We start from the raw sequence: 13,464 nt of genomic DNA on the forward strand, positions 1-13,464 counted from the left end.
TGGCTCCTTTCAATTGTCGCCATGTTGTGATCAAGTCATCACCAACTCTCCTCTGGGTGCCTTGCTCATTTGTCCACCATTGGAGTGCATAATGGCCAAACTCCATTGCTGCCAACTTCTCCTTCTTACCCTCCGAATAATTATGGCAGTCGAATATCATCTCCATCTTTTCTTCCCACTCCAAATATGCCTCGGGATCACTTTTTCCCATGAATGGTGGGATGTTGATCTTGATATTGCTAAGATTGTCATCTGCTTCTTCCCTCCTATACCTTCCATGGTCAGCTCTCTCTTGGACAGCAAAGGTTTCATCCATGCCTTCCTCAAAGTCTCCACCGAAATTCTCCTCCTCAAATTCCTCTCTCGGTCTCTCACGGCCTTTTCGTCCTCGACCTTGACCATCATGGAATTCTTGCCTATTTCTTGTGTTCGGCATTCCTTGGGAAACTTCTAGCCTTCCCATCCTTTGATTCATGTGCTCAACTTGAACACTCACCCACTGTAATTGTTCCAAAACAGCTTTGAATTCCGTTTGCTCACCACTCCAGGTAGCTCGTGGATCACCATGAAATCCTACGGACTCCTCCTCATTAATTCGCAAAGGTGGGTCTCCTCTCCTCACCCTTGAATCTGCCATGTTAGTATGAATAATACAAAAATAAAATAAATTCTCACTAGATTCACTCCCTTACATGTTTCACTCAATATAAGAACTTGACACTCGTGTTTGCACACTAATTTCGGCTTTTAACCCTCTTTTGAGCTCACACTCTCTTGCCTTTTTCCACTCAAAGTTCTATTTAAAACACCCACAAAACAGCAATTAGATTACAAGTATGTTTTAATTAAACTTATCAATAAAACAGTAGCTAAAAGTAGGCAATACCGAAAGAATTCAACAAAACCTAGTTTTGGCTTTTCTAGGCAAAATAAAGCAAATTAATGAGAAAACTTTGGAATTTTGAAGAACTGGACCAGATGATAATAGATTATGAGTTCAAGAATAAAATTCTAGAAAAAGAAATCCAAATACGGACAAGAATCAAATTGAACAAAAATATAGAATAGTTGTTGGTTGTTTTGTTCGTTTTAATTCAAGTTTTTGTATCAAATCCTTTAACTAATTTTAATCCAAATAATATAAGCACCTAAAATTCAAATATCCAAAAAAATAATTCTCCAGAAACTCAAAATATCAAAAATCAAATCTCCAAATCAAACAAGTTCCCAAACTCAAATTTCAACACCAAATTCAACAAACTCAAATTTTTTTATTTTATTCGGCTTTACCTCTTCTTCTTTTTTTTTTTTTTCGCTCACAGAACGTAAACAACTGCATTAGCAAGAATAATTACCAAAATTGCAATTCCAACTCCAAAACAAACACCAAACCCGTGACCTCCCAATCAAAAATTCAAATTGTGGGATTTTTTTTTTTTTATTCAGCAAACCCCACTCTTCAAAATTTTTTTTTTTTAATATATGAATGCAAATATTTAAGAGTAAAACAGCAAAGAAAATCAACAAAAACCAAAATTAACTAGAACAATGATGAAAAACAACCAACAAATTAGGAAACAAAAATACGATAAAACTAGGAAACCTAATTCAACTAAGAATGAATTTTTGTTTTTTTGTTTTTTTAATGATGCAGAATGTGTATGATGATAGAAGCAATCTTAACCTAATGCTAAAATTGTAGATTAACACAAAAATAAATAAAGGAAATAAAGATAGATCAAACCTGAACAAAATTTGGCTTTGATACCAAATGATACGAACCTAGGATGACCTGCTCCTAAACCCGTATCATATTAGCCCGGATCTTAATTAAGTTCAAGTTCTAATGGAATTGACCTCAACCCCTAACCAACCTGTGGTTAGAAACCTTGGTATAATGTAGATGCCACAACAGGGGATGGAAAACCTATTGATAAGTCAAGCTAAAACAACCAATTCTCTAATGGTGTTTTAGGTGTTCTCAAAGAACAAAGAGATAATTAATCTCACAAGTGTTTTCTCAATAAAATCAAGGTTGTATTCTTATTGAAAATAAGCTTTTAAATAGGCTTTGAAAGAAACCAAATAAACCCTAAAAACCCTAGGAAAAACCAGCCATACAATGAAGAGTCCTAGCTTGACCGAATCTTTCCTTTTCCTAGTCTAATTAATTAATTCCCTTATTTTCAATTAGGAATTAATTAATTTTCAAATAAAATAAAAAATTTCCTAAACTTATTTGTTCAATAAGTGAATAAATACAAATCCAAAATTAAAGATAGTTTCCTAAAACAAAAGGAAACATAAATTAGGAAACTAAATATGGTAATTTTCGGCTAGGTTGATAATGACCCTTCTTTGACCTAATTGGACTCCAAATCAGCCTCAATAGTCTTTTTGGAATGCAAAATAAGCTTATTATGAAGTTCCTCACGTTGCCCTTGCTTAGAAATATGAGAAAAGGCTAATACAGTAAAATACAGTAAAGCCAGCAAAGAATACAGCAAATTTTGGCCTTTCTTCCCCTTATGCGCAAACCACTATGTTGTTCAGCTTTGAAGCTGCTTTGGCTGGTTTCTATGACTCATCCACCATATGAATTGAACCCATAAGAATGGGGATCCAATTCATACAACCTGACCTCCATATTGGCACTAAAAACGTCACTCGGGCCCATTTTGGCTTCTATTGCTTGTATGAGTAAAACAGGCCTTGGTTCTTTAGATATGGACAACCCCTCTTGATTATGACTTGTTCCTTGGATAAAGGCAGTAAGATTGTCCTTGAACTTCTTGGCTTGGGCTTTAGTGATCGGCCCCACCTTCATCTGTATTGGATCAACACCCCAGCGGGTTGTCGGTTGAACGGTCTCGGGCGGATTTGCATCAAAATGTGTTTCCAGGTATTCCTTTATCATTTCGTCCAAAAGGGAGAGTTCTTATAATTCTATGAATTTTTTTAAAATACTTTTTTCTTGAATACCATCTAAACAAATTTTGGAGTGCCTAGTATGCCACCGATTAGTAATCCAAGATTCCATACTTTTATTAAATGAGAGAGAGATCCACCAAGGCAAAAATACTATAAATGAAAGATATACAAGGGAAATGAATGCTTTCTCTTTTGCCATTTTTTCATCTTGGAATTTTTAAATGAACTCGCCTCATTTGTCGACTCAATACTACTATTTCTATTTCTATCACGCATTAGTTCTATAACATTAAAAGTTATAGAGCCCATGAATCTATTTCCTATTTTTTATTTGTGATTCAGTAAAGTGGTTAGTCCTTGAATGTAGAAAGAATACAGAATAACAATACCGAAATACAATAAGAAAGAGTGCACTTCAAATTCGAAAAAAAAAAAAAAAAGCAATTTCTTTTTATGACTGTTCCTTGTTCGTGTGCATTTAGCTTAAATGAGCATTCTGAAGAAACTTCAATTAAGTTGTGCTATCTAAAAAAGAGGATTCTTGAGTTTTCATTTTTCCCCTCTTGCTAAGAAAGTTGTCATTCTTCAGTTCTTGTTTCAAAATACTTCAATTGGTACACGTAAGAAATAGGCCAATTTTGCAGCTTTTTGCTCAATTTCTTGTAAAGTCAAATTCTCATTAGGACAAGCCAAGGGAATGGACCCTTGGCCTTCAATTTCCATATAAAGGGCACGACGAGCATAAATACCCTCTTTAACTTCTATTCTAATGGACTGAATGTCTTTCATAAAGAATCAGAGGAAGATGCTATAATTTTTTTCCAAGAAATCCCCAACGAAAAATACACACTATTCCTTGTTTTATATCGAATCGATCATAACCACCACCTACATTCCACGAAATTGTGCACCATAAATAGGAACTAATAAAAAGACCTGCGACTCCATAGAAAGACATCACGATCCCTTGTGGGAAAAAACTTATTTGCTCAGAAGGAACTAAAGATATAAAATTTGTACCAAAATAACTGGAAGTTCTAACCAATAAAAATCCTAATGAACCTCAAAAAAGCATAAAGGCCCAGCAGAAATTACTAATTTTTTAAGACCCCATTATAAGTTCTATCCATATACAGTCTGATCGCCTACTCATACTATTCTAGATCTAGTTGCATTTTATTGGAATTGGGGAATAACAAAAAAAAAAAATTTACTTTCATTTTCTTGTTTCCGAAGTAACTTTCATCAACTACCACTGTTATGATGTGAACTTTTAGGAGTAATTCATCGAATTGCCTAGATCTAAACTAAACTATGAACATCCTTTTCATATGATATCTTAAAGATATCCACATACCTATATCGACTTTACATTTCAAAAATTCATCCTGATATCGATCCATTTGAAAATAGCTCTAACTCAGTTACTCATATATCATGTTTACACATTCATATGAGCTTATGCTCGGAAGAAGCCACACATTATACCATATTCTAATAAATAGATAACCGTGCTATGATTCACGTAAATCATGAAAAAATAAAAATAAATAGATAAGATTTTGCCCCATCATATTTAAAAATTTTGTTTTTTTGAACATGAAGAGATAAAGAAACCATTGCGATTGCCAGAAAAACTAAGCCCACTAAAGGCACAAAAATAGAGGGTAAGGTGGTAAGAATTGTCATTGAATGGGTACCTCGATTTAATATATTATTTGTACCTGTTATTTATTGTTATATTAATCTTTTAACCTGTTATAAAGATATCTTATAATTTATATAATAATTATACTATTATACTGAGTATACCTAAGTGAGTATATACACTAATTAATATTAATTATTAATAAAGGGTATATAATGTATATATACTAAGATATAATAAAATAAGGATATAATAAGGAGTTTATAATATAAGAATCTATAGACTGATATATATATATATATATATATTTTTAATATATTTAATATATATTAAAAAATTATTTAATATATATGAAATAAAAAAAAATTATAAGTCTGTAAAGTATATAATATACTAGAATATACTAAGTACATATATAATATAATTAGTGTAAATCAAAAGTGTAAATATGTAAATATGTAAATAAAATAAGTAAATAAATGGGCTTATTCATCTTTCTGCATGCAATATATGTATGATAATTCACTTTTTTATTATGTTCATTATTTATTTTTATTATTGTTCATTTTGTTTTTCCCTACGCAAAAAAATTCGTTATAATACGATCCGACAAAAGAGATCCTTAGTAAAATCAGGGACTCCTGAGGGATATAGAAAGATGCAGGACCTCCTTGCCCAATTTTATGGACGAAAGAGACAGAATTCGCTCTTTTTATTTTGTTTGATAGAGATTTCCTGATGGGCTATCGATAAAAAAAAGTATCCGCATGATTCTTTTTCCAATTTAATCTTATGTTACCAAAGAAAAATCCATTCTTGGAATTTTGACTTTGCTTCCTCTAAACTAAATAAATACTTGGTTACCATAAAACAAGTAATAAATTTTTGAATTTATTAAATCTAATATTTTATTAAATATTAAATTCAAGATAAAATTAAGGATAAGGATATATGGCTCTCCTTAATTTTATTTTTGATTTCATTTTTTTATTCAAAGGAAAGGAAGCATGGAGCTGAAATAACTCACTCAGAACGCCTTTTACAAGATTACATGGTACGATTGGATCGAATAAGCCTTTATGGAATAAATATTTAGCTGCTTGTGCACCCTCGGGTACTGTCCTATTCAATGTTTGTTCAATTACTCTTTTACCCGCAAATGCAATGTAGGCATTTGGTTCGACAATAATGATATCTCCCAACATACCAAAACTAGCTGTCACCCCACCCGTAGTAGGAGATGAAAGGATTGATACATAAAATAACTTATTATTTGATTGATAATAATATAAAGCAGAAGGTATTTTAGCCATTTGCATCAAGCTCAAACTTCCTTCTTGCATACGTGCTCCTCCAGAAGCACACACTAGAATAAGAGGTAAAAATTTATTGGTAGCATGTTCGATCAAACGTGTGATTTTCTCGCCCTCTACCGATCCTATACTACCCCCCATAAACTGAAAATCCATAACCCCGATTGCTACAGGAATACCATTTAGTTGACCTGTGCTTGTTGAACAGCATCAATTAATCCTATCATTCTTTGATTAAAATCAATATGATCTTTATAAGGTTCCTTCCGCAAATGAAATTTTATGGGATCCCTAGAGACTATGTCTTCATCCAAAGGCTCCCAAGTACATGGATCAGTCGAACTTTTGATTCTATCTGAACGAGTCATTTTCAAAGGATGTCCACAATGTTCATAAATATTCATTTGAAATTTAAAAAATTTCTTATAATTTAATCCATAACAATTTTCACATTGCACCCACAACTATTTGTATTTTTTAGTTATCTTTAAATCACTTTTTCTGTCTCTTATTTGTATTTGATTTAGAGAAAATGCTAAATCATTTTTTCTTTCTCTCATTTCAGCTAGAGCTTTCTTTAATTTATTTTCTTTTAAAATTTTATTTAATTTTAACTTGTTTTCTTTTAGTTGAGTTAGAGCTCTCTCTAAATCCCTTTTTCTTTTTCTTATTTTAGTTAGAGCTCTCTCGAACTCTCTTTTTCTTAGAGTTTTTACACTATCATCCATACTGGTTTGTATATTGGAACTCCTGCTTTTACTACTCTTATCGCGTTAACCACAAATGTAACTATAAATGTAACTATCATTGGAATTGACACCACTACTTAAAATATAATGATCAGTGCTGATTTGAGAATGAAGATAACTATCAATACAACTAGTAATGTGATTATTCCAACTATATTTAGTATCATACATGTATCGATAATAGTGATGATCGTCACTCTTCGATACATTATTCGAATAACTAGAATTCTGATAACTATAAAAAGAACTTTTTGGTGCACTTAGAAAAGAACGATCGGTGTCAGTCTTAAAATTTTGATTTTCAATATCAAAATATATGGAGTAATGGTCCCTATTGCTATCCCTAAAGAAAAAAGTTTGATCAGATATGAAATTTTGAATGTACCTCCTGACGCCGACTAAATGATCAACGTTACTGTAACTATAATTGTTAGTCTCAATCCAATTAGGAATTTTTTCATTCATATGATTTATAATTGGATCTTTATTTACACTGGTATTTTTATTTTCAATAAGACCACCAAAACTATCCATTGATTTACTGAACCCGCACCTGTATTCTAACCCCCTCCTAAACAACATCGAATCGAACTGACATTTTTCCATAGAGCTTTCTTGCCCCTATTTACATGAAAATACAATAAATGAATAGTAATTTGATAAAAATCATTTGAATATTCTGATTAGAATTTAGAATCAGAATAAGCATATAAATCCAATCACTAGGATTATTAACTAATAACAAGTAGATACTGAAAAAAAAAGTGATTATCCCTTGCGAGAATCCGGAGTATCTCTTCTCCATATACGATAAAATAGGATGAAATCTTTTTTCAAGTGCTTTTGGAGACCGGATGCAACTTGTGACAAATGTGGCAAAGAGGACATGTTGGCAAAATATGCAAGCAACGAAGACAACAAGCAAATGTTGTAAATGAGGAGGCTGAGACCTTATTTGTGGCTACATGCCTTAAAGCTACAAGTAGTGGTTTTGGTTGGTTGGTAGATAGTGGTTGTTCACACCACATGACTTTTGAAGAAACCAACTTTGTGGAGCTTGACCGATCCTACAAGACAAGGGTGAAGATTGGGAATGGAAGATTCATGGACGTAAAAGGAAAATGAGACATCTCATTTAACACCAATAAAGGTACAAAACTTATCCAAAATGTTCTATATGTGCCTTCATTATGTGAAACCTTATTGAGTGTTGCACAATTGGTTGAAAAAGGATATGTTTTGAACTTTGGTTGTGATGGTTGTTTAATATCGGATGCTTTTGGAAATAAGGTGTTTAAAGTTGCCTTGAAAGATAAAAGCTATAGGTTGAATTTACTAGATAGTGAACAAGCTTTGAAAGACAAAGTTGAGTCCATTTCTCAACTTTAGCATAAAAGGCTTGGTCACTCTAGTTATGGTGCAATGAAGAATACTAATGCTTTGGTGAATGATATGCCATTGATTGATGATGTGAAAAATGTGTGTGAAGTTTGTCAACTTGGAGAGTCCATTAGGTTGCCATTTCCTAAAATTGGTGCATGGAGAGCCAAGGAGAAATTAGTACTTATTCATTTAGATGTGTGTGGTCCCATGAGTGTGTCTTCCTTGAGTTGTCATAAATACTTTCTCACCTTTATTGATGAATACTCTAGGATGTATTGGATTTATTTTCTCACACATAAGTCACAAGTTCAAGAAAATTTATGGAATTCAAGAAGTTGGTTGAAAATCAAAGTAGGTCCATTTTGAAATGTTTAAAGACTGACAATGGTGGTGAATATACTAGCCTAGCTCTTGACAATTTTGCAAAGAAAATGGAATAATTCATCAATTTACCATACCATACACACCACAACAAAATGGTGTGTGTGAGAGGAAGAATAGGACATTGATGGAGATGGCTAGGTGTATGATACATGGAAAGAAAATACCAAAAAAATTTGGGGCCAAGGCTATCTATACTAGTTCCTACATTCAAAATCGATGCTTCACCAAATCCATTGAAGGCAAGACACCCTATGAGTTGTGGTTTGGAGAGAAACCATCTTAAGAGAATTTTAAAGTGTTTGGTAGTGTGTGCTTTCTCCATGTTCACTCACATATGAGCAATAAGCTTGATAAAAAGGGTAATGTTGGTGTCTTGATGGGATGCAGTGAGGTTACCAAAGGTTCTAGGGTCTATAACCTATAGACCAAAAAGCTTGTGGTAACAAGAGATGTGAAGATTGATGAGAATGCAAAATGGGATTGGAGTAAGGAAGACCTATTGGTGAATGAGGATGAACCATGGTTTGAAGAAGAAAATGAAGAAAGAAATGTTCAAAACAATAATGATGAAGATGACAATGATGAAGACAGTGAGGAGGATGATGATCTATTCCAAGAAATCATTGGAGTTGATTTTGAGGTTGGTGATGGTGTTAGAGGGGAGAGATCTTTGTCCGAGAACTTTTCAAAAGCATCGCTAAATGTTAGAATAGGTGACGCTTTTCTGAAAAAGGGTCACTAAATGTGGTAAAAAGGGCAACGCTTTTTTGAAAAAGCATCGTCTATTACTTTTTTTTAGGGTATATTACACTGTACACACTCGAGGTTTCTTTTATTACAACCGGATATCCTCGTGCTTATATTTTTATAACTTCATGAAGGTATCTGATTATAATTAAGAGAAACTTCGAGAGTGTACAGTGTAATATACCTCTCTTTTTAACATAAAAATGATTTTTAAATTATTTTTCAGGGTCTTTAATGATACAATTATTAAGAATAGATCTCTTAAAAATAATTTTTATTTAAAAAATTATTTTTACAAGGATAAATAATTGATATATCATTAATTTATAGAATATATTATTGAAGAGTATAACAAATATCTATGGCCCTAATTTTATATGGAGAATTCGAGCCAACGCCCCTATTTTGAGACTCTTAATGAAAAATATCCCTCCTCTTTTAAACCTTTCTTATCTACCCACATTCTTTTCATTATTGCAACTCTACCCTTATTCAATAAAGCCATACAATTTTTTTCTCCCTCTTACCAATGTCCCACCTACCACATTTCACATCCAATTTCCCTCTTTCTCTTACTAGTAATCCTTCTCATATTCAAGTTCTTTTTTCTGGTTAAATTCGAAGGACAATCTCAGAGCTGTGGAAGGAGGTTTTATGCTCAATTTCAGGCATCCTAATGGTGGACCACAACATATATGACATTGACTTCGAAGCAGTGGAAAGAGAGAAAGAGAGAGAGTAAGATAAAGTGGGTGTGGGTTTACATCAAGATAAGGAACAAGCAGTAGACACCAGGGAGAGAAATAGAGGGTGTAAGTAAGTTAGAAGGCGGGTGGTTGTGGTTTCGGACCCCTCTCTCTCTCTGTCATCTGTTTTCATTTGTTTTTTTTTTGGTTGCTCATTCCATTTCCTTTTCCTTGTTCTCCACACTATCCTTTTTCCTTCTCACTCTGTCTTTATCTATGATCTCTGGTATAGGGTGGTAGTACGATCCTTTTCCCTCTCACTCTCTCTTTCTCTATGATCTTTGCTATGGCATCGCAGTACTCAGTCACCAGTCCCATTACTGAGCTCCTTAACTCCTCCTCCAATAGCCACTCCCCAGCTGCTCAGCCTCCTTCAATCGATAATGAACTATTCCTCATCAATTTCGTTCGATTGTATTGTAAATCCAAGCACACTCATTGGAAATTCAGAGCCCTGATTATCTCTCGGTCAAGACCTCGTTGTCGGTCAAAGAGGTGCTTGATCTTCAACATACCAGTATATCCTTGGATGAATCACCTTCTCATTCTAATTTGAAGCCGCAGGTATGCCTAGCTTTTCATCCGTAATGGTGCCTTTTTTTAATTTATGCCTAGCTTTTCATTCGTAACGGTACCTTTTCTTAATTTATTATTATTATTTTTTTAAGGTTCCTTCAGAGGTTTTGAATGGAATTTTCTATTGAAAGGTTGTGCTTGCTCATACTGTGAATGCATGAATAAGGTGATAGTCATATGTGTTAGAATTCCATCATTATCATTAAGTTGTTAGCTAGAACATGTTTTTTTGCCAATGGTTATATGGAAAGCTTTGGTGCGGCAGAGTTAAGGATTTTTCTTCTAGAAGTTTAGCATGTCATTCTTTACAATGACCCACTAATAAAAATTTTCATCAAATGTTAAAAATTTAATCAAGTCTTTTTTCCATTAGTTTTTGTTAGATTATCACTTTGGACCTGGACTTCCAATTAATTTATTGCTAGCACTTCATCAGTGGATATGTTTCATAATAGAGTCCTATAGATTTGGTAGCTAATTTTCTTATGCTGTAGTGTTTAATTGGCCAAATTTCACATTGATTATGTGCTCTTCTTTATATTTTCTTTTTAATGCTCATTCTTGATGTGATTTCTTGAACAAATGATTGGTACTTTAAAGAGGCATAATGAATTAAAGAAATTGTTTTCCATATAAAGTGAATATGCTAGTGTCAAACAAAAGAAGTGAAAGAACTAAAACCTTAACAACCTTATAAGAAAATACATTTTTCATTATTTGTATTATGATAATAAGTGTTATTTTTAAATTCTGATTTCCATGTTCTGTGAGGTTTTTATGTTCCTCAAATGGTGTCACTTACATGTATTCTATATGGGGAAAGATGGGCGCATCACTTCACAGGTCTTCAAAAGGATAGGCAATAGGATCAAAACCTCCATACCTTATGGTAAAATCTGTTTTCAATATCTTTTTATTTTGTTCTTATCTTGTGCATACACATATTTATATGATGAAAACTAGATACTAACTTTTGTAGCTTGTGCATGTATGTTTCATTCTAATATAAAGATAAGTCTACCTCTTATTTCCTACGTGTACTTTATCTTATTTTCTATTTCTCTTGATTATTTATTAGCATGCATTTCTTCCTCCATATTCAAAATACAATTTGTTTGAAAGTTATGTCCTATGTCCACTATCTTCTTAGTGTTTACTCATTGAATTTTATCTTTTAGGCACATCTTGGTTATACAGCCTTTTTTTGGCATGTTTGGATATGGAGGACCTATTGCATATATGCATTTAGAAAGGTATGAGTTGCACCTCAATTTGTGTCCTCATTATGATTGAATAATCCTAAATGTTTAGTTTTACCTTTTTTCATTTCGCTTCCCTGTCCTAGGCATGCTCTTGTTTCTTCAAAGACAAAGAATTCCAAGAAAGTATATATGTTACATCTTGAGAGAGAAGTCTTACTTGGCATTTCTGGCTCTGAACATACTTGGAAGGTAGTTAAGTTTGGGGCTATATTTTCTAATGCTTTTATTTGATTTCTCTTACATCTTTGCAATAGAACCACACAATGGTTTTCCAATGGATGTGTTTTTTTTTTCCCAAAATTGATGCAAACGCACCTTTTCATTAAAAGGGTGAAGGAGACGGACATTCAAGTCTTTTCCATATGGTGAGGACAGGTTCTTTTCATAGCACTTCTACTTCTGGCACTCCATAATTTTAACACATTTTCTTTTCTTTTCTTTTTTTAATATATTTTCTTGGACACTAGTGAACATGCCACACATGCATGCACTCCACTACTCCACTGGCAGTCCATAATCTTAACATATTTTATTGGGCACTACTCAATACACCTCACGTGCATGCAATCCTCTGCTCCTCTGCCAAAAATTTTAACATAACTTTTCAATTTTAACATGCAATCATTATACAAAGTAATTAAATTATTTTACCATACAACCATCATCTCACAAAGTATTGTATCTAATTTTAGATATGAAAAGAAAAAAAATTAAAAAAAATAAAATATATCTTTTGTACGTTTTTTTATCCTTGGTTTTTTGTTAAGAAATACATGTTGATCATTTTTTGTTTTTTTTTTAAATAACAAAGATGTATAATTTATAATTGCTGAACTTATGTATGTATATAATTGACATTTTTTAATAAAAAAATATTATTCTAGTATATTTTTGTTCACAGTATATATAATCTTTGTTTAAAAATAATATAAGATGCCATGATATGCATACTATCATCATCTTTTGTGTCAACTTTATTGTATGTTGAGGCTGCTTAGCGAATGCAGTGATAATTAATATGTATGCATGTATGGTTGTCGCCATTACAGTTTATGAATAACAACTTTATGTTACGTTTATGATATACTATGGTCTTTGAAACAAAATATTATTAAACTGTATTATACTTTGGTCTGCAAATACTTAGAGAGCCATTTCTTCTTATGTATGTAATCAGGGGTGGAGTGTTACAGACCAAGATCTTTTTTCTCAAAAAAATTTTACAATAAAAAATAATACACTTTATCGTAACGAAAAATAAAAATAAAAACCATATATTTTAAATTTAACAAAACCATATAAAAAATCAATGTAATAAATACAATAACCTATTTAAAATAATGAAAATTCTTTTTATTGTAAATTTAAACTATGATTTATGGTAGGTGTGGAAATTTTACAGAAATGAATTAATTACCCAACCTAGCCACTGGACGGATCCAGAGTTTTTTATTTGTAAGCATGTAAATTAATATATATATTTATATGGGTGTGTGTGTGTGTAAGATATTGATATAGTAATTAATGCTCAAATACTTGTATTTCCACTTATTTATAGCTATCTATCACGTGCCTAACTAATGCTAGATGCACAACACTGGCATGAATTTTATATATATATATATATATATTGAGATATGTAGTTTTGATAGACAACGAACAATTGAGCTAATTTCTTTGGTACCTACTTAAAAAACATAGTAACTAACCTAACAGATCCAAGGC

General features: G+C 32.4%; 1 pseudogene; it reads right to left on the reverse strand.

The window, feature by feature from the left end:
* Positions 1-5,550: 5,550 nt before the first annotated feature.
* LOC132804131 (acetyl-coenzyme A carboxylase carboxyl transferase subunit beta, chloroplastic-like) lies at positions 5,551-7,277 on the reverse strand (annotated as a pseudogene).
* Positions 7,278-13,464: the final 6,187 nt, after the last annotated feature.

This window comes from Ziziphus jujuba, chromosome 6 (genome assembly GCF_031755915.1).
Source record: "Ziziphus jujuba cultivar Dongzao chromosome 6, ASM3175591v1".
NCBI classification, from domain to species: Eukaryota; Viridiplantae; Streptophyta; class Magnoliopsida; order Rosales; family Rhamnaceae; genus Ziziphus; species Ziziphus jujuba.